This window comes from Patella vulgata, chromosome 4, assembly GCF_932274485.2.
Source record: "Patella vulgata chromosome 4, xgPatVulg1.2, whole genome shotgun sequence".
In the NCBI taxonomy this organism is placed as follows: domain Eukaryota; kingdom Metazoa; phylum Mollusca; class Gastropoda; family Patellidae; genus Patella; species Patella vulgata.
Genome location: NC_065882.2, coordinates 13,518,784 through 13,540,410, shown reverse-complemented (window position 1 = coordinate 13,540,410; position 21,627 = coordinate 13,518,784). Strand labels below are relative to the sequence as shown.

General features: G+C 35.5%; 1 protein-coding gene across 6 annotated transcripts in view; it reads right to left on the bottom strand.

The window, feature by feature from the left end:
• The window catches only part of LOC126819557 (neurocalcin homolog), a 269,509-nt gene that overhangs the window by 19,996 nt on the left and 227,886 nt on the right, over positions 1–21,627 (bottom strand). Inside the window, exon 1 of one of the 6 annotated variants that reach the window (XM_056100381.1) lies at positions 19,674–19,698. The exons of 4 other annotated variants lie outside the window; for them this stretch is intronic. The gene's annotated coding sequence lies outside the window, so the exon portion shown is untranslated. Of the gene's footprint in view, positions 1–11,485; positions 11,638–19,673; positions 19,699–21,627 lie in introns of those variants that run through there. One more of the 6 variants, XM_050547699.2, reaches the window with a different exon arrangement.

Here is a 21,627-nt window from a genome sequence, read left to right as displayed (position 1 = left end):
ACCCATAAAACAATCAGAAAGACGATTTTGTAAACCTATGCACCATGATATAGTATTGGCACAGGGGAAAAACCTTGTCAGCGATTTTCAAAACGTATATATGTATGTTGCCGCCCAGTCTTCAACTTTTGGGCTCAGTAGGCGGCACAGTTTGGCCAGTGCGCGGCCGCTGCGCCGCCTAGTCACCATGTTAGACTAGGCTCTGAAGTATCTATAGCAGTGGCCAGTGTAGACAAGAAAGAAAGATAGAGAGGGAGGTGGGAGTTAACATCCACTTGACACCAACTACGTCATTTCAGGACTAACATACGGTTCAATTTTATTTCAAGAATTCCCTTGCACGTAGGGATATTAGCAGTGGGAGGCAACCGGAGGACTCGGAGAAACCCACGAGGTTAGACAGGCGATCTACTCCTTGTCACATTGGCTTCCAGTTTGAGCGAGGGTTCAATTTAAAGCTCTGGTGAATGTGTTTAAATCAATTTATTCTGACACCCCACCCAATTATTTAAAAGAACTCTTTGATTTCTATACTCCCCGGCGATCCAACCTTCCTTCTTCAAGTGATCGTAGCATACTGAGAATCCCCAAATATAATAAACGTTCTGGTGAATATGCTTTCTCCATCAGAGCAGCTAAAATGTGGAATGATCTTCCAAACACTCTTCGAGAGTCCTCTAGCTTCCACCCAGAGTTTTAAGACTAACTTAAAAACATACTTATGTCAAAAATGTTTTTGAACTGTTTTGTTGTGAATGCGCTTAGAAACACTCATGTGTAATGAAGCGCTATATAAATCGAACAATAATAATAATAATACAACGGGGGAATCGAAACCTGCATGCCACTTGACTCAATGCATAGCTCAACATTTTTAGCTATCACAGACCTTATGATCTAAAACAAAAACATAATATCTGACTGTAGATGTTCAGTAAATGAAATTCATATAACAGAACATTAAAATATGACCAATGTCATAAAAACATCAACATGAAAATTGTCACTAAATCTTGTACAACTAAACATTACCAAAAAGAGAGAGAGAAATGGGGTTTAACGTCCACTCGACACAAACTAGGTCATTTTGGGATTAACATATGGTTTAATTATATTTCAATAACTTGCTTGCACGTAGGGGTCTTTAGGGAAGCCAAAGGATCCAGAGAAAACCCATGAGAATGTACAGACGAACATACTCCTTGTCACGTACAACTGGGGAATGGAAACCATGCCAGTTGACTCAATGACAGACCTTATGATACAGCGAGCACATGCTAACCATTCGGCCATCCAACCCCCGTGATAACTTAAGGCTCAATTAGCCATTAGACAAAATCTGAATTCATAAAAAAAAACCCAAAAAACCCAGTTTAGGCAAAATAGTGTAATCAGCAAATTACCGAACATATTTTGGCATCATTCCCTAATAAAAGCTTATCAAACATTTTGGCTTGCATATTTTTGTTAATATGTAGGCCAAGCATATTTTTTATTAAAATGCTTGTTTATTATTTATACTAGTTCTGTTCTTATTAATAATCATTTATCGCTATAGTTACAAATCATTGTTGACAAAACAACAAGCAAATATATTGAACAACACAACACCACAGACAGACATACATACCAAAACAAAATAACATGCGTCAACATACGATCTATGTTGATCCTGATAAAAAGTTGAAAAATAAACCAACAATATCAATAATGAAAATATTCTATCATTATTCTTTAACTATTGACCTAAATTAGCTTTGATATCTCCCACAAGATCTATGTAGATCTTGAAGGTTGAAAAAATACATGCACATGATCTAGAATTAAAATAAAAATAATCTATCGTTATTCTTCAACTAAATACCTAAATCAACTCTGATATCTATGTGTATCCTGATAAATGATTGAAAAATAAATCAACATGATCAAGAATGAAAATATTCCATAGTTATCCTTCAAATATTTACCTAAATTAGCTTTGATATGTTCACAAGATCTATGTGGATCTTGAAAGTTGAAAAAATACACCCAAAATGATCAAGAATGAAAATATTCTATCGTTATTCTTCAACTATTTACCTAAATCAACTTTGATATCTATGTTGATTCTGATAAATGGTTGAAAAATACACCCACATGATCTAGAATGAAAATATTCCATAGTTATTCTTCAAATATTTACCTAAATTAGCTATGATATCTCCACATGTAGAAAAAAAACAAAAAAAAATGATCCAGGCAATTTTCTAAAAATCCATGAAATTTCGTCAAAGAGAACACCAGATCCTTGTAGAATCAGCTAATGAATGAAACGAATCGTTGAGTTGGTCGACTGAGAGAATGGAACTCTTTATGAATGAAAGGCAGAAATTGTATAGCCAATAATTAGACTGTGACATAAAATCAATATCATGGTCAAAGACAGGGCAGCAGGCAGGAATGTGGTTTACTCATTTGTAGCAACAGCAGACGGTCAATCGCTGTGTGTTGGTTGCTGTGTGTTGACTATCATCGTCAGTGTTTTCGCACAGCTCTCTCTCTCTCTCTCCGGGCATTGTACCTTTTACAGTCCACATAATTAATGCTGCCTTCTGGGTGGTTGATGGAACAAACCATTATTCAATGGTTTCCCACATCTCGCTGGCTCTCTCTCTCTCTCTCTCTGTTGTACCTTTTAGTGGAATTAATAAAGGCTGACTTCTAGGTAGTGGATGGAACCATTACGGTCACTGTGTGTTGACTAGTGTCAGTGCTTTCCCCACAGCTCTCCATGTTGTACCTTTTACAGTACAAATAGGTGGTTTCCCACATCTCTCTCTCTCTCTCTCTCTCTCTCTCTCTCTCTCTCAAACCCTGACTTCTGGGTAGTTGATTATGGTCAGTGTATGTTGTACCTCAATATCAGTGCTTTCCCCACAGCTCTCTCTCTCTCTCTCTCTCTCTCTCTCTTTCTCTCTCTCTCTCGCCATGTTATACCTTTTACAGTCCAAATAATTAATGGCGCCTTCTAGGTGGTTGATGGAACATACCATTATTCAAATCAACCAAAAACATCACATGTTATTATATCGTTAATGTTTGAGATGTCTGTATATGGAAGCGTAATTATGTAAATAAATTGGGTCTCAATGGTCAGCTAAACCAGAAGAAATGAAATGAAATTGGGTTTATTACCATCCTATCTTTCTGCACCGACTGGGCTAATGAAGACAGGCATAGGTGAAGCAGTGCACTATGAGGGAAATTTTACCAAGACAGTGGCACTACGATCAATTCTTATTTCGAATTCCATCTGTCAAGGGTTCTTTTATGTGCACACCAATGTGTACATGGAATCATGGGACCTCCATTTTTTTTTTACCTATCTGAATGACTTTATGTTTTCCCTTGCCAGACCCTCCGTCCAGTACCACTGATCAGGAGGAACCATGTTGAGTTGAAAAAAGAAATAATTTACTGATATGTCAAATTATTTAATGATGCATTATATAAAATTTAGATACAGAGCTGGCCGTTCTTGTTATAATAGTGAAGTTATCAGTCTTTGAAGTTTTTACCATATATAGGAGAGAGAAATGGGGTTTAATGTCCACGTGACACAAACTAAGTCATTTCGGGACTAACATGGTTCATTTTTATTTCAATAATTCGCTTGCGTGTAGGGGTCTTTAGAAGTGGGAGGAAACCGGAGGACGTGTAGAAAAACCATAAGCCTGGACAGACGACCCTACTCCTTGTCACATACAACCGGGGAATCGAAACGTCAGTGGAATCATTAACAGACCTTATGATACAACGCGCAAGTGCTAACCATTCGGCCATCCACCCCCACCCCCACCCATTACCATATAGTCTAGATTGTCAAGTACCATTGATACAATAATAAACAAAGTCTTGATTATCCACTTTTAAATTCAATTATAATGGTGATCATGTTTCAAAACATTTAATATCGCAACCACGTGATGGTCTAGAGAGATGATTATAGACTTGTCATGTGAATAATTGTCTAAATAACAGTTTTTATAACATTTGAAGCCAAATTAAAGACCGTCAGTATTTAACTCTTACACAATGCATCTTTAACTTCAATACGCATTCAAATTGTGGAGCACTTAACAGAATTAAATCATTTTTTGAACTCATATTACTTGCAGAGATTCAACTTCCACAATATTATAGTTCGCAAGGGATTAACAATACCCCAATTGATGATAAAGGCATTATAGGGTTATAAACAATTCATGAATATTCCAATCTAACCTTTTGATTTGTGTGGGTTGGTGTTACACAATCAGATTATTGTTATGGAAATTTAAGTTAAGTGTAGAACATGTTCCGACAATTAAAGGTTATTTTGGGTAAACAATGAAATATTTGAATGAGGCTGACATGTAGTTTTTAGTTTTGTGACGTAGGTATTTCTTAACATTTAAAAATTTCGGTCTACAAAATGAAATGGAATAAAAAGGGTTTAATGTTCTACTTTTCTGCTCCAATCGAGCTAATGAAGATGGAAATACGTCATACAGTGTGCTACAAGGACCAAGAGAAAACCCATAAAGTTGGACAGCCAAAACTACTCTTTATCACAAACAAGCTGAAAATCGAAACCACACCAGAAATTATGATCCACCTAACCGCTCTCAGCAAAATAAGAGAAATTTTTTTTCAGATTCACTAGTTAATCGAAGATTTTATTTTAATTCAAGAAAAATGTGTGAATTCACATGTGAAGATTTATATATAGAATTTTATGACCCCGTAAAAAATATTCAAATTTCCTTAAATATTTTTACGATCACTTGAAAGTTCTCAAAATATTCAGATTATTTTTATGTGAATGAATAAAATAGGAAAATTCCTTTGTCTAGAGTAATAAATCACTGTTGTATATATATGTATGTCACTGTCAGCGAGGTTGGATGTACGAACAGTACTTTTAAATTTCACAAGAGAGAGAGAGAGAGATGGGGACACAACCAGGTTATTTTGGGACTAACATATGGCTTAAGCCTAGGGGGTTTTGGCGTAGGAGAAATCCGGAGGACCCGTCGATAACCCACAAGGTTGGACAGGTGACCCTACTCCTTCTCACGTACAACCGGGGAATCGAAACCATACCAGTTGACTCAATGACAGACAATATGATACAGCGCACACTCTAAACCATTCGGCCATCCAACACCCCTATGATCAATAGAAAATTTGTCAACATTTAGCATCCACTTTAAACACCCTAAGATACAACATGGACAAAATACAGTTACCCAATCTAGTGAGCTATATGTAAACTATTATCTGTTTAATTGTTACTGGGTAATAATATCTACAGTCAGGACATCATGACATTTGTTTCAATTCAATACACAATAAAACTACAATATTGATCAAGCAGCAGTGCGAGAGCTGACATAATGAAATGTAAATCTAAGGCATGTGTGTGTAGTAGTTACTTATATTGTTTCTCATAGCAACAACAGCTAGAGGTTATTGGTTAAAGGGGATAAGGACCACTAATTCTCTCTCCCTATTGACTTCAATGTTTAATCCATGACATTTATTGGCCTATAACATTCTTTTGGAACATTCCAATGATATTAATCTTTATGACCACAAAGATTTATTCTTTCAAAACAAAATATAATGTAGTCATGTTTTTCACATAACTAACAAAAATAACACATTTGATCAACCCAATACATCAATCAAAGGGTTTGGGATCCTTTAAGAACACCCCACAACCCCCTCTCCTACAATGACCTCAATCAAAGGGTATTACCTCCTTTAAGTTCACCCCTATCTCTCACAGAATCGCCTCAATCAAAGGGTATTACCTCCTATAAGTTCACCCCCTCTCCCAGAATCATCTCAATCAAAGGGTATTATCTCCTTTAAGTTCACCCGTTCTCCTTGAATCGCCTCAATCAAAGAGTATTACCTCGTATAAGTCCACCCCCCACTCACAATGACCTCAATCAAAGGGTATTACCTTCTTTAAGTTCACCCTCTCTCCGACAATGAACTCAATCAAAGGGTATTACCTCCTTGAAGTTCACCCCCTCTCCCAGAATCACCTCAATCAAAGAGTATTACCTCCTATAAGTTCACCCCCTCTCTCCCAGAATCACCTCAATCAAAGAGTATTACCTCCTTTAAGTTCACGCCCTCTCCAAGAATCACCTCAATCAAAGGTTTCTAACTCCTTTAATTACTATCAACCCCACTCTAATAGAATTCTATTGACATTTCCACAATGTCCACATATACAATGGACATTATTTGGTCTGAATACTGGTATATAAAGGTCAGCTGATTGAGCTTTAACTCGGACAATAGGGAGTTTTGAGAGGTGTGAAATTAAAATAATTGTTTACATTAGCTACCTGTTTGATCTGTGAAGAAAGATTATAAACCTAATTAAGTTGGACTGATCACACCTTGAACAACCCTTAGCTTTTTACATACCACCATTTTCTCTTGATGTAAATTACATTAAAGTCTCTAAACGTCATTGGGGGATAGTGGAATTAATTGCAATCTACTGACCGCGAAAGTTCATTGGGATTTTTCGGCAGTTGGCAGTTGGAATTTGATATAAGAGTAAGCCGTAGTGCCGTTGTCCGAGCAAAATTTCCCTCATAGCACACTCTATGGCGTAAGCCCATCTTCATTAGCCCAGTAGGAGCAGAACAGTAGGACGTTAAACTCCATTTCATTTTATTTCATTTCATTTCACAATGTTGTTAAAGGTGAAACTCTAAAAGGATTATCAGTCATATAATTGTTCGATTCTGTTCCAATTTGACAAAGATATGACATATTCTTCAATGAAGTCTTCATGAAATGAAATCCATTTACTTGATTTGATATTTGTTTATTTGGTGCAATGTCTATTTTCTGTCTTGTCCGCAGGTTTATCTTGTAGATTTTTGTTTTGCGTGTAGTGCGGTCCTCCTGCACTTACTATTACAGATACATTAGTTAAGATTTAGATAAAGAGCTGACCATTCTTACAATAAAAGATCGAAAATAGATAATGCAAAATGAAAATATTGAAAGTTCCATTTTAATTACTTTATTCTGACCCAAGTTATTGCTGTTTGTAGTTTTGACAAGATGTGTGCTTTGTGGTAACCAGAACACTAGTATATTCAAGACTTAGCCTCGCTTTCCCATTTTTAAATTAAATTTTTAAATGGCAAACAGTTTTAATCTAGTTAAAATCTTGAGTATCCGATGCCATCGGGAGTTGATTATGGTCTGGATAGGTTAATTAATGTCTAATTAAAGGTTTATATAACATTTCAGGCCTAAAGGAACGACTTGTAATATTCAGATTTAGCTCTTGCATAATGTATGTTTAATAGTTTGATGTTTATAATAAAATTCATAAATATTATTGTAAGGTATGTTTAATTAATTAAAATGTTAAAAACCTAAATAGTTTACAGTTTAATGTTTAATTATAATGAAGATGCTACTAATATATATTAAATAAAATACAGGTAACCGGATGTTTTTTGTGAATAAAGATTAGTTTAAACAATATTTTATTCCTATTACATCATGATTATTTAGTACTGATATTGTGGATCTGAAAACAAGCCATAGTTTATATAAATTCATCTCCACGTAAATTGTAAATTTCAATAACATTGCTAAAATGTACAAATTTCAAAGATATTATATCTTACATTTTTTACAAATTATATCTTACATTTTTATATTATTATCTAGATGAATGTCGAACAGAATAAAAACCAGTATTTTATAGATTTGTGTTCTTTATACACTTTTAGAAACTACTTGTGACAAAATATAATTATTACTTCATGAATATTTTATATTTTCATAGACAATGATTGATGTAGTTGAAATTGGACCTGTCACAATCATATCTTTAATACTATACAAACACTTAAACCCAAAGAATTTAACACTGTTACCTGGGTATGATCATTTAATCTTGTGTATCTAGCACTAATTTCTTTCACATTTGTTAAATATCAAATCTTTGTTTAAAATTTGTAAAAATCATTTAAAATCACCCAAAATCAGCTAATTTGTACTTGTGTCCACAGTTTAAAACTGACTGATTAATTTCGAAAATGCATGTCCAATTTGCAGGGTATTTAAATTCCTGATCACTGTTCAAAAAGTAATCATTACACATCAATAGGCAATTGGGTTTTTTAACAGTGATCAAGAAATTAAACACTTGTAAATTGGACACGCATTATCAAAATTGAATATTCAGCTCTAAACTGGACACAAGTACAAATTACATGATTTTGGGTGATTTTAAATGATTTTAAAGCAAAGATTTGATATTAAATGAATGTGAAAGAAATTAATGCTAGATACACAAGATTAAATGATACCCGGGTTACAGTGTATAATGCCTTTAATCATCCCAAACTTAGGCTGCCTATCTACAGCTAGCTCCGGCTGAGAATAGGCCCTAAGCTAATTAACCGACATTTAAATTCCTACATCGACGATTTTAGTCGAAAACACTGAGTATGCTTTTAGAAAATTTTAAAAGTATTTATTTCTCTTCTATTGTCATATTGAATGAAATTAAATATGTTTATTTAGCCGCTGTGTGTATGAAAGATGTCAAACTAATCAAAGCCGAATCACAAAATAGTCCTCTAATTATTCAATATGGCGGCGCCCATGAAACATAATTTCACAGAGGCGTTTTTGTTTGCGAAAACAAATTTAGGAGTATCTAACCTTGTTTTGAAAGATAAACAGATTGAAACTCTAAAGACAGTTTACAATGGTAAAGAGTTTATTGCAATATTACCCATAGCACATATTATATATCACTTTTACACGAGTGTCAGCGACATGCCGTGTTTACATAAAACACACGTGCGTGGGTTATTTTTACTTTGTTGTCTAAACAAAGCGGTCTCGAATCGATAAGTCCCGCCCCAAAATGATCACATGATCATTTTAAATGGCGGATAATCAGTGCAGTGTCACATTCTGGGAAGTATGACGTAGATGGGTCGCTGCATGCAGTATGGCCTTTAATTAGATATATACAATACAATGACCCCTCTTTAAAAACATAGCCTTATTGCCATACAAAACAATGGTCCCTCCTTAAAAAACCAAAGAATTTAATAGCTTTAAAATGGTTGACCTTTACCGTAATATAATAAGAATTGTCCATAGAGCTATGAATTAATGTATTTTCATATTACCTGAACTGAATAATTTATAGGGCAATATATTATCTGCTACAAACTGTCAAATGCACATTCCAGAAAAAAAAACTTTTAGCCATAGATGGAGAATTGAAAAGAAATGAACAGAAACTTGTCAACTTGACTTGTGAATTCTTTATAAAAATGAAATGTAGGTTGTTTTCTAAAAACACACGATTTGCTAGAAAATGTCAAAGGTACATTTTAGAGAGGTAATACTATAGCCTATTCCTCAATCCTTTTCTGAAAATAAAATATTGTTTATAAAAAAAAAATCCCCGAAACTATGAGAAATTCATTTATTTGGAAGCGGTAATTTTTTTGAAATATGTCATAATTTGACGTCATTCAGAAGATGGGGCTTGGTGAATAAAAATTAAATGTAACTTCCTGAACTTGATGGATCTACAGTAGTTGACAAAAGAGAGAGAGATTAGAGAGAAAAATGGGTTTTAACATCCACTCGACACAAACTAGGTCATTTTGGGACTAACACATGGTTCAATTTTAGTTCAATAATATGCTTGCACGTAGGGGTCTTTAGCAGTGGGAGGAAACCGGAGGACCCGGAAAAAACCTATGAGGTTGGACAGGCGGCCCTACTCCTTGTCACGTACAACCTCCGATTAGAAACCACTCTAGTTGACTCAATGAAAGATCTTTTGATACAGCACGTATGTGCTAACCATTAGGCCATACAACATCCCCTAGTTGACAAAATATAACTCAGTATTTTTAGGTCTTTCAAACATTCCAGATTCTTTTATAATTTTCATATTTTAACAATCGCTGCAAGTATATCGTTACACAAAGGCATAATATTATCTGGAGATTAATGTAAAAAACAAATTACAAAAGTGCAAAGCATGTCTGGAAAATGTGTAAGTATCTATTACAAACGAATACGCAAGTCAATTCACTGCTTCTTTAAATGACCTTAATATTGCCAGTTTTTCGAACTGAATGAACTTAAATTAGTTATTTTTATATTAAATGCCAAAATGCATTCATACGAATATTAGCGGAACCTGTAAAAATCATTTCCACATGCCATTATTTATTCATATAATGCGAAAACAGTTGAAGCACTCTTTTACACTACACACAGAAATACCTCTTTCTTAAAGATGCATTATTTAAGATTTAGATAAAGAGATGGACGTTCTTGCTTTAATAGCTCAAAAATAGATAATGACAAATGAAAATACTGAAAATTTCAGTCCAATTACTTTATTCTGTGCTAAGTTATGACTTATAGAAGAAATAAATGATAGTCAAGTATCATAGATCATAGATCATCAATGAAGTCCTTTTTTTTGTGTAATGTCCATTTTAACATTAACCGATGGCACGGATGATCTACTCCATTCAATATCTCAACCACCCAATGGACTTGAGAGGGAGAGAGAGAGAGGGTTTAACATCCACTTGACACAAACTAGGTCATTTCGAGAATTAGAGAAAACTCACGAGGTTGGACAGACGACGCAACTCCATGTCACATACAACCGGGGAATCAAAACCACACCAGCTGACTCAATGACAGACCTTATGTGCACATAACCATTTGGTCAATCCCTCCCCCCCGCCCAAAAATGGACCGAAGAGTTAATTAAGGGCTTATCATCTGAATAAATGTCTAAATAAAAATTCAAATACAACTTGAATCCAGAAAAAAAAAAAACCTGCAATAGGCAGATTTAGTTCTTACATCTTGAATATCCTTCATTTAGTTACATCTATATCCAATCATAATGAATACAAGTGTCATGTGTTTGATCCCTGCATTGGCCGAGAAAGTTCATTGAGATTTTCCGGCGTGGTTTCCCCTTGTCAGTGGTGCAAATGGAGGGCCTGACAAGGACAGCTGTCTAGTCATTTGGATGGGCCAAAAAAACGAGGTCCCATGTATACACTGGCATGCACGTAAAAGATCCCTTGGAACTTACAATTCGATAAAAGAGTAGGCCATAGTGCCGCTGCCCAGACAAAAATTCCTTCATAGCACACTGTATGGCGTATGTCCATACTCATTAGCCCACTCGGAGCATAACAGTAGGACGTTAAACCCCATTTCATTTCATTTTGCCTCTAAAGGATTATTTAGCATCCTCTGCAGACAACATAAACTGAATGTGGTCAACGGGCAGAAACACATGTAACCTTCAATAAAATATTTTGGTGGGCCTCTTTATTGAGATTAAATCCAAGCTGTTAGTGAGATTCTTTAACATAGTTTTAAAAAATGTTCTATTGCTTACCTTTTTACAAGAAGAAATAAACGGACAGCTAGTTTTCCTTTTTAATACAAATATCAACAAAAACAATCCCACTCAAGTCTTAAACATCACAATCCTCTTAAACCTTGTCTTCACGACACATGCACACCTTTAACAATCTCTAATAAGTCGGAGCTACAAACCTGTATTCTACCTATATATCAAATGACTGGAGGGCTTGAGGCTATAGGACGGATCATAAATAACCCAGCAATCCCTTCTATAAGCCACATGTCTTTATGACTTGTACACACACGTCTATTCTCTAATATATATATATATATATTATATATGTATATATCTACTCGGTAGGTAATATGGTTTGACAGATCAGTCAATATGTCGCTAACATATATATATATTTTTTTTTTAATAAAATATTGTTATTGTTATTCAGGAAATAAAATGGGGTTTGAAGTCCTACTTTTGAACTCCCACTGCTATGGAGGAGAATTTTGCCATAAGACTACTTTTTTTTTATCCCATCTGAAAAACTAGGCAACAGGTTCATGCTAACTTGAACACTGGTAGACCTTGTTTTTTCGTGTCATCCGAACAACCAGGCAACACTTACCTAGTGCAATACCCAAGTGTCACAGGTTCATGCTAACCTGTACACTGGTGGACCTTGTTTTTTTTTTATCCCATCCAAACAACTAGGCAACACATACCTAGTGCAATACCCAACTTACCTAGTGCAATACCACCTGGGGCCTGTTTCACGAAATTTTAACTAAGATAAAATCCAAATTTTAGTAATTTGATTGGATAATATTAGATTGATTTTAGTGCTTAGCCAATCAAAATTGAAGTATCTACTAAAATTTGGATTTTATCTTTAGTTAAAATTTTGTGAAACAGGGCCCAGGTCTACATCACTCTTTAGCCCTTATTATCCCCAAATCAGCCTCAGGGCAACCATCAAACAAACAGACAAATGACAGTCACAAATATTTATACAGAAAACCACACTTTAAGAAATGAAATGAAATGGTGTTTAACGTCCTACTGTTCTGCACCGACTGGGATAACGAAGATAAGACACAATTTAAGTATGAAGCATAGAGACTTTAAGTACAATATTATTTATTTTACTTCCGTGGTTTAACTATGTACCTATTGTTTTAGTGGTAATCATAATGTTATTAAGATTACCATATCCTTTCACAGTAAATTATCAAAAAATATTTTTTATTGAAGCACATTAATATTAAAGGGAATGGAAGCTTATTGATTTTATTTCTTGCAGTTGGGGGTTTAACATACACTCGATCCACTTGAGAATAACCGGCGTTTCAATTTGAGTGTTCGGGTCTTTAGCAGTGGGAGGCTATTGGAGAACCTGGAGAAAACCCATGTGGTTGGACAGGTGACCCTAATCCTTGTCACGTACAAGTTTGGGCTCAAAACCACACCACTTGACCCAATGACAGACGTTATGATCTAAAGTGCACATATTAGACCATTCAGTCTCCCCCTCCCAACCCCATTAGAGAAGTTCACAAATTTGAATTGTACTTTTAATAAGAGAGAGAAATGTTATTTGTTCATCTGGCCTGGAGCTATCCATAGTTTATGGATATTATATGTCGCAGCTGATAGACAAATTATTTATGCACATTTATGAACCACATAAAATAAAATGGGTTTAACGTCCTACTTTTCTGCACCAACTGGGCTAATTAAGACGTGCATATGCCATGAGGTAATTTGGCCTGGACAGGAGCGTTTCTGCCATCGCTTCCTTGAATTCCAACTGCCAAGGGTTCTTTTACGTGCACCACAGATTTTTTGTTCCATATGAACGACTAGACACTGTTCTGTTCTGCACCACTTACAACAAGAAACCAGGCTAGAAAATAATACGGCATAGAATTTTGCAAAATGAAAACGACATGAGGTTTAACATCCTACTGTTCTGCTCCGAGTGGGCTAATAAAGACGGGCGTATGCCAATGTGTACACGGGACCTCAGTTTTTCGTCCCATCCTAAACAGAATTTTGGCCATTTCAATTTACACTCAAATAATAACGATCATATTCATTTAAAAAATGTGTAGGCTGATTCTCTTTTTATTTCACATCCTGATATAAAACCTCAAGGTTTCCTTGTTCCATAAATAGTATCAACACTTCTATATATATAATAGTTGGTGATAAATATATATCTATGTATGTTAAAATATCTTAATCAAGGGTAATCTAGTTTGTATTACAAATGAAATGAAATGGGGTTTAACATCCTACTGTTCTGCTTCGAACTGGGCTAATGAAGATGGGCATACGCCATACAGTGTGCTATGAGGGAAATTTTGCTCAGACAACAGCACTACAGCCTACTCTTATATCGAATTCCAACTGTCAAGGGATTTTTTTATGTGCACGCCTCGTTTTTTTGTCTCATTCAAACAACTAGACAGCTGTCCTTGTCAGGCCCTCGGTCCTGCATCACTGACAGATCTGGATGAACTTTCTCTGCCAATGCAGGGATCGAACACCCGACTTCCAGGCTAGCGAGCCAGCACCTTACCCCCAGTTTGTATTACAAGGAGGGAGGGAGGGCGGGGAAGAGAGAGAGGTTATAATGTCCACTTGAAGATTTATATTTAGAATTTTATGATCACTTAAGATATTAAAATTTCCTTAAATATTTTTACGATCACTTGAAAGTTCTTAAAATATTCAAAACAAAATATTTTTTTGTGATTGAGAGCGGTTTAACGTCAACTTGACACAAACTGTCATTTCGGGACTAACATATGGTACAGCAGGAAAGAGATGTGGTGCGGGTGGGGAAATAATTTTTCAAACCAGAGTAAAATACGCAAAAAAATATGGTTAAAGAAAGTGTGTAAATCGTTCGAGTGATTTTTTAAAGCAGCAAAGAATGAAATAATTACAACAATAAACCAGCGGCTGCCAGGCAGGATACGCCCACATTTTCGAGAGATGGATAGAGAACAAGCTAAAGAGAAAGTGATTTTTTGTATAATCAGGGGCCATAATTCAGGAAGTTACGGTCCGATATGCGCGAATATCGAAAGGAACTGAGATCTTTGGGTTATAAACTTACATTTCAAGTTTCAACAAAATCGAATAAAAATTGTGACCTCTATAGGGTCCACATCCTTGATATACCATATTTTTTACACTATTTGAGAACGAGGGGCGGCCATTTTGTCTGTCAGTTTTGGGCCGATTTTCACAAAATTCGAACTCAGTCGTCCTTAGGGTGTAACGGTGATACAATAATATGTTTTTTTAAATCGGATAAAAATTATGACCTCTATAGGGTCCACAAGCTAAAAACGCAATTTTTCGTTCAATCAGGGGCCATAATTCACGAAGTTATAGTCCGATATGCGTGAATATCGAAGTTTCAACAAAATCGGATACAAATTGTGACCTCTATAGGGCCCACAACCTTGATATACCATATTTTTACGCTATTTGAGAACGAGCGGTGGCCATTTTGTCTGTCAGTTTTGGGCCGATTTTCACGAAATTCGAACTCAGCCATCCTTAGGGTTTAACGGGTAATAAATCGGGTAAAAAATTATGACCTCTATAGGGTCCACAAGCTAAAAAAGCGATTTTTCGTACAATCAGGGGCCATAATTCAGGAATATCGAAAGGAACCGAGATCTTTGGGTTATAATCATACATTTCAACTTTAAAATAAATCGGATAAAAATTGTGACCTCTACAGTGTTCACATTCTAAAAACGTGATTTTTCGTACAATCAGGGGCATAATCCATGAAGTTACAGTCCAATACATGCCAATATCGAAGGGGACTGAGATCTTAGGGTAATAAACCTATATTTCAAGTTTCATTGAAATCGGATAAAAATTGTGACCTGTAGACTTCACAAACAATTGTTTGACAGACGGACGGACGGACGGACGGACAGGGGCGACGACAATATACGTCCACATGAAAATGTGGGCGTATAAAAATTATCATGCATCAAAAAATCATAATGTATTGACTCGCAGAGAAAGCAAATCTAAATATACTGGTTTTGAAGAAGGCAGATTTAGCTCTTACATAATTCATATTTAGTGTGATTTTTTAATGGTGACAGTTGGGGCGACATGAATGAAATATTCACAACAATCAAGAAATCATCATGCATCAAAAAAACCCTAAAGCGAATGAAAATATATTGTTTCCAAGCAATGTATCGCAATACATCAATGTTATAGGACATAGATAGTTAAAGCTGTCATCCTATAGATCTATCATAAGGGACAATATATGATATATATGTTAATACCTGTATAAATTATAATACCTCTCAAAACTTAAAGACAATAAATATTCTTATTATTTATCATCAATAAAATAGTGTACCTTGAAATTCAAAGTCCAAAAACCTAAGTGCCCACTTTTCTTCGCCAATTGGGCTAATAAAGATGGGCCACTTTTATACACCAACTGGGCTAATAAAGACAGCCCACTTTTCTACACCAACTGGAATAATAAAGACGGCCCATTTTTCTACACCAACTGGGCTAATAAAGATGGCCGACCTTTCTACACCAACTGGGCTAATAAAGACAACCCACTTTTCTACACCAACTGGAATAATAAAGACGGCCCATTTTTCTACATCAACTGGGCTAATAAAGATGGCCGACCTTTCTACACCAACTGGGCTAATAAAGATGATTCAATTTTGATAATGAGCGTCCAATTTACACACGTATAATTTCTCAATCACTGTTTAAAAAACAAACAACCCAATTGAATATTGATGTATAATGATTAGATTTTGAACAGTGACTGGACAGGAAATTAAATACTTGTAAAATGGACACTCATTAGTAAAATTAATCAGTCAGCTTTAAACTGGACAGGAAATTAAATACTTGTAAATTGGACACGCATTATCAAAATTAATCAGTCAGCTTTAAACTAGACGCATGCATAGATTAGATGACTTGGGGTAATTTTAAATGATTTTTAGGAATTTTTAAACAAAGATTTGATATTAAATGAATGTGAAAGGAATTAGTGCTAGATACACAAGATTATATGATACCCCGGTTACAGTGATACCCTGGTTACATTGATACAAGGGGCGGCCAGTTGGCCTGTAAAACACTATAACGCATAGTACCTATAGACAAAAGGCCTACAAAATCTTAATCCACCTCCGTAACTACATTACAAAATCTATTTGTATTTTTTTAATCGCAGGATATGTAAGGATCACGACCGTTACGGAAATAAACTAAAGTGAGATTAAAAATAGCCGATGTTTTGTTTTAAATCAATGACTTTACTTATCGTTCAGTTGTAAAGGTCAAAACATCACCCTAAAGGAAATAAAATATTTTTAACCCCCTAATGTTAATTTCATCAGTTGATTCATCAAACTTTAATGAGACAGTGACCTCAATTATTCCAATTCAGAGAAAAACTATGGAAATGTATCTACGTTTATTTCTCAGAATGTAATCGCCATATTTGATAAAAGTGTAATTAAAGGAGGAGTCCCACATGTCACAGGCAGTGTATGTAAGATCCCACTGGGTTCGAACCACAAGACCAGACCTGGTCGATATTCCTGGAACTGCTAGAAACAGAGAGAGAGAGAGAGAGAGAGAGAGATATAGATAGAGATAGAGAGAGAGATGGGGTTTAACATCCACTCGACACAAACCAGGATATTTCGGGACTAACATATGGTTCAATTTTATTTCAATTATTCACTTGCGCATAGGGGTCTTAAGCAGAGGGAGGAAACCGTACGACCTGAAGAGAAAACCCACAAGATTGGACAGACGACCCTACTCCTTGTCACGTACAACTGGGGAATCGAAACCACACAGATTGACTAAATGACAGACCTTATGATACAACATGCACTTACTAACCATTCGGCCATCCAACTCCCCCATGTGAGTTAAGATATGGAAATGAAATGAAATAGAGAAAGAGAGAGAAATGGGGTTTAACGTCCACTCAACACAAACTAGGTCATTTCAGGACTAACACATGGTTCAATTTTATTTCAATAATTCGCTTGCGCATAGGGGTCTTAAGCAGAGGGAGGAAACCGTACGACCTGGAGAGAAAACCCACAAGATTGGACAGGCGACCCTACTCCTTGTCACGTACAACCAGAAATGAAATAGGGTTTAACATCCTACTCTCTTCTACGACTGGGCTAATGAAGACGGGCATATGGCATACAGTGTGCTATGAGGGAAATTTTGCCCGGACAGCGGCACTATTGCCTACTCTTATATCAAATTCCAACTGCCAAGGGATCTTTAACGTGCACACCAATGTGTACATGGGACCTCGGTTTTTCGTCCCATCCGAGAAATGAAATGGGAATTCTAATTTTCTGCACCAACTGGGCTGATAGAAGACAGCCGTACACTATAGGAGCCTCTCACACATTAAATTATTCAGTACAAGATATGTGGCACTACACCTTTAATATACCACTCATACACACACCTGTAATTAAAGGTATATCTTATTGTTGTCAATATTTTATTTAGAGACAAATGAAGTTGATGAATGACCTGTCGACCTATAAAAACATTGACTGACATTGTATATACTGGTGAACAACACCATTTATCATACTTTTAAAAATATGATTTCATTTTCTGAATTTAAAGTTCAATTTTTACAGTTTACATTTCAATTTAAAGTCCAGATTACAATTTGTACCTGGAATGCAAACACACCTGGAAATAATTATTTTAGTTTAACCTGACAAAAATTCCAAACATTGATAAACTTTGAGTGGGTCATGTATTAATAGTATCAAAACTCAAAATTGACAAATCTGTGCTAGACAAAATGACAGGCGCCATAGGGAACTGTGCCTGACACAGTCTGAATTTGTGCCTGACACTGTCTGTGATATTGACATGTGCCTTATTTCGAAGCTTTAACATCAATCTCATTAAAATACAGATCTATATTTCGTTTTTTTTTTTTATACCTTCGATGGCCTCTACTACATGAAGATCTGACTGGTTTTAGTGGAAGGTTGCATCAGAGGTTATACGAGCGACTTTTGTCTTATGACGACAGACATTTGATTAATCAATCATCGTTGATGTTTCTAGTGGGTGACCCACAGTTCCGTGCACCTCACAGCAAACACTAACTGTAACAGATCGTGTCATTGGCTAATCCCTCACATCAATCAAAACGCGGGTTATATAACAATTCTCCCAGATACTAGTGTAGTAAAGACAAGTAAAACAAAATTTTGAACTATACAAAAACGAAACGAAATAGGAACTGTGTTTTAACCAGATTGCTTCACCATTGATATGACAAACAACTGCATGGCTCAAAATTACAATCAAAAAATATGTTAATTCTAATCTCGAAATGACCAAAGTATTGTGTCAATATCAAATATATATTAACCTTATTTTATCTTAGTTCTCAATATGGCCGACATTTTTGCCTAGCCACGGTTGAGGTAACCAATGACCAATAAAGATGTCAGCCATAATTTATCAACATCAACAAAACATTAACGCGTCATTTTGGCAGGTCAATGATAAGTAAACAAAGAGATATTTATCTAAGCAAAAAAATACGATTACGCCTTTCTTGTCCTAAATTATGACAATATATTCATATATTTTCGAAGCCGCAACATGCCAAATTAAAAGTGGCATTTATAATGATATGCAAGGTCAAAGTTGTTTTTATTAAGAAACATTCCAATCCAAACATTATACCCAACCAATTTATTCTAATGGATGGTATGGCCATTTGAAGTTTACATTGAATTCACACCAACCATCTTTTTGCATCATCTCTAACAGATCAAGATGTCATGGCACCTAATATTTTATTTGAACCTGAGAGAGAGATAGAGTGAGAGAGAGAGAGAGGGAGAGAGAGGGGGAGAGAGAGAGATTTATCGGCCACTAGACCCAAACTAGGACTAGCATATGGTTCAATTTAATTTCAATAATTTGCTTGTAAGTAGGGGTCTTTAGCAGTGGGAGAAAATTGAAGGACCCGGAGAAAACGCATGAGTTTGGACAGGCGACCCTGCTCCTTCTCACATACAAGTGGGGATTTGAAACCATGCCACTTGACTCAATGACAGACATTATGATGCAATACTACCCTACTCCTTGTCACGTCTGTAGAAAAGAAGAAATTACTAACTCATTTGTTCTGAAAGATGAACGAAAATATTTGCTGGTTGTGGGTGGAAACCATCTTTATAATATCAACACATACTTGTTGAAAGGTCAGACACTAGAATTATGTAACCACCCTGTTAACCATTATATGCGTGTCTGGATAAACATTCCTATATAATTGGCTGAAGTTATGAAGGATAACATTTAGTTTAGTTTATCAAGTCATATCCAAGACCATCTTAACACATGTTCCACATTCTTGGAACATTTAATTGAGAAAAGAAAATCATACTGTCAATGACAGATAATCTCTCAACTTAAAATTATGAAAAAAAAAAAAAAAAAAAATAGGATAATACTAAAAAGTGTTGAAAACAAAATTCATAAGAAAAAGTTGACTGGCTTGCAAAATATGAAGTGAAAGCCCTGGTATGAATACAAACAAAAATATTCATGTATATGTAAAATAAAATGGGATAATGCTAAAATTGTCATAGTCTTGGAAAACAAGATCTTAATAAACAAAATTCTTAAAAAAAAATTGTCCGACTGGCAAATTTTAAAGATACTTTCCCACAATCGGGTGGTTATTTCCAATAAAAGTAGGCCATATGGAAAGTAGAAACATTATAATCTTACTAGAAAAATACTGGATTTCCTGAAAAAACATCCATGGAGTGCATACAGGACAAAAATGTATGGTTTTCCCTAACCGGCAACCCGACGATTAGTGATGTCTGCTCGAGTAATGTCAAAGGTAGCACGAGAAGATTGCTTAATCTCCCAGCATTAGTGAGCGTTTCATGTATATGTTGATAAACTTGATGGTACAACAGTTTCTGAGATAAAAAAAACACGGAAAACGAATTAGGCAGTCGATAATTTGAGAATTGATTGGGCTTCGACATTTATGATAAATAATCAGCGATTAAACACAACATGGTCTTGTAAATGCAATGAATTCTCCTCCGGTTTCACACCAGTTGCTAGGTACCAAGACAGTCAAGTCATGTGACACAAACATGACCTCTTTTGATCGATTTTTTTATAGCAGGGATATTCCCTATCAAATACAATGTTTTGAGAAGGATTTTAAGCAAAATTATGATAAAATTAATTAGTTTGAATATATTTATAGTCCAAATACATCATCAAATCACCCATTGTATGCGGAAATGTATCTTTAAGTGAAAACTCTCGTTTGTATATAAAAACCATTTCTGTATCTGTTTAGATTTGTTTTCAAACATCAGTGTGTCATATTTACATTTCATTTGGATCTTATCCAATTGTTGAGGGTTTTTTTTTGTTTCTAGAGAAAATGTTCAATGTCTGGTATAGATCATGTTGATTACGTATTAATTATGTAACAGCTTTGTTGCCAAGGTTTTTCTTTAAAACAGATGTTATTGGCAACCAGCAACCAAATTAAGTACGAATCATTTACATTTCTGTTTTAATAACTGTTATTCCAACAAACAGATACCCCCGTATATCTACACCAACTAATCTAATGTAGCATATATAAGAGAAATGAATTGGGGTTTAACGTGAGAGAGAGAGAAATGGAGTTTAACGTCCACTTGACGCAAACTAGGTCATTTAGGGACTTACACATGGTTCATTTTGTGCATAGGGGTCTTTAGCAGTGGGAGGAAACCGGAGGACACGGAGAAAACTCACGAGGTTGGACACCTTGTCACATACAACCGGGAATTGAAACTGCGCCAGTTGACTCAATCACAGACTTTATGATACAGCATGCATGTGTTAACCTTTCCGCCATCCAACCACACTGGGGTTTAATGTCCTACTGTTCTTCTCTGACTGGGCTAATGAAGACGGGCACACACCATACAGTGTGCTATGAGGAAAATTATGCCTGGACAAGGGATCTTTTACATGCACGGCAATGTGTACATGGGACCTCAGTTTTTCATCCCATCTGAACAACTATACATTGGCCCTCGGTCCAG